The sequence below is a fragment of the Fringilla coelebs genome (genome assembly GCF_963513975.1).
Source record: "Fringilla coelebs genome assembly, contig: SCAFFOLD_32, whole genome shotgun sequence".
Taxonomy (NCBI): Eukaryota; Metazoa; Chordata; class Aves; order Passeriformes; family Fringillidae; genus Fringilla; species Fringilla coelebs.
Window position 1 is genome coordinate 1,399,106 of NW_028167319.1, and position 2,029 is coordinate 1,401,134.

Genomic DNA, 2,029 nt, shown 5'->3' on the forward strand with positions numbered 1-2,029 from the left:
TGCGCCAGAGCCTGCTCCCACTCTACTTCCACTGCTATGATGAGAATCAGATTGTTGCTGAGGTGAGGACTTGTGGCCGGCTGCTGTTCCCTGGAAGGGGCCTGGGCTGCGTCCTGCCCTGGCACCTTGCCGGCTGCAGCCTCCTCCAGGCTGCGGCACTGGGATGCTCCTGTGCCCTGGCGTGTGGGGCCATCTGTGCGTCTCTGCTGCTCTCCAGGCTTCTTGGAAATTGCTGCTTGGTGCAGTCAAGTTCATAAAGAGAAAGGATCTCAAGAAGCTTGTGAAGGAGGAGAAACTGTGGAAGTTCAGCAAGTGCCTGGTAAGGAGTGACAAGAATCCCCAGCCTGAGCCTGGAGAAGGCCCCTGAGGGCGGTGCTCAGTGTGTGGCGCTGGCAGCTGTGACCCTGCCCGCTGCTGCACCCAGAGGCTGCGCGGGCTGTTCTCCCGGCTCCCGTGGGCCTGAGCCGGGTGCCCATGGAACCCCGGCCCGGCGGGGCTGCGGGCTGGCACCGCGGCTCCCCGGGCAGCAGCCGGCCCTCTGCCCCCTCCCCTCAGGAGCCCGGCGCCAGCGGCTGCCGGCCGCGCCTCAGGGCTCTGCGGGCAGTGGAGGCCGGGGCTGGGCGCAGGCAGCGCCAAGCTGAGGGGCCGAGCCTGCACCGACCCTTCCCTCCTGCCGCTCTCTCCAGCTGGCAGAGGACAGGAGCAGAGCGGCCGAGCGCCTGCGCCAGGCCCTGCGCTACCTGCAGAGCCCACAGGAGCCCCTGCGAGAGGCGCCCGTCAGGTTCATGGGTGAGCCACGAGCCCCGCGCTCCCTCCCCGGCCCGCCACAGCTCGGCCCCAGCCCTGCAGCGCCGCCGGGCCTGGGCCCGGCGCCGTGGAGCCCCGCCCGGCCTCGGCTCCGCTGCCGCCCTCTGGCAGCCGTGCCCTTGGGCGGCAGCGTGCGGCAAGGGCCGGGCTGAGCCCTGCCGGGCCAGCAGGGCCTGTGGCTACAGCGCCGGCAGCGCCGCTGGCAGGGAGCTGTGCCGCTGGGGCCGTGACAGGCTCTGTGTTCACAGGGATCGCCGGGCAGAGCTTGAGGGGGCAGCAGCAAGAGCTCCTGATGATCTGCAGTGGTGAGTGAGGGCAGCGGGCTGACAGTAGCGGCTGGCAGGGGGAGCTGCGAGCCCTGCCCCGGCTGCGGAGGCCTGTACTCCTGTGGGCAGAGCACACTGAGTTTTCAGGGCCACGTGTGCCATTCGTGGCCAGCAGATTCAGGCTGATCCCCTGGGTCCCTGATCCCTCCTGGCCATGGCAAGAGCCGGCTGGGATGGCCTTGGCTGGGGGCTCTCCTGGAAGATCTGAAATCTGACCGTGGCTCTCTCTTGCAGCCCTCGAAGAAAAAACGAATGACGTCAGCCTTGCTGTCGGAAGCCTGGCAATTCAAACACTGTGCATCCTCAAGTCAGGAGAGCCAGCTCCGATCTCCGTGTTCCAGCGGCTCCGAAACCACCTGCGCAGGGCGTGGAAGACACGGCCTCGGCTGTCACAGCTCAGCTGCCTGCCCTGTCAGAGCTCTATGCAGAGCTGATCCCAGAGGCTCTTTTTCCTGGGGCCTCCTGAGTCAGGAGGCATTTTCTTTTTCTTTAAGAATGCTCTTTTCTAGTTTTTTTTCCTTTACGATGTAAATATAGACTGTTAAAATACACAAGCTCCCAGGATCTTTCTTTTGCTGCCCAGGGTCTGCAGGGCATAGGGGAGGAGGGGGAAAAGGGTGCTTGTGCTCAGCCAGCTGCCCAGGTGTGCAGTGCCGCAGGGAAAAGGGCCAGAAGCCCCTTGGCCTTTGGTGGCTCTGCTGAAGCCTTTTTGCTGCCGACAGAGCGGCTGGGCAGGGGCCAGAGCTGCGGGGATCCCTGCCAGAGCGGTGCCTGGAGATGGCCACAAGCCCTGAGCCAGGCAGGAAGCGCCATCCGTGTCCTCCTGCCCGTGTGCTCCTGGCTGCCTTGCTGAGGGCTCTGAGGTGCCTCTGGATGGGGCTGCTCCGGAGCTGCTG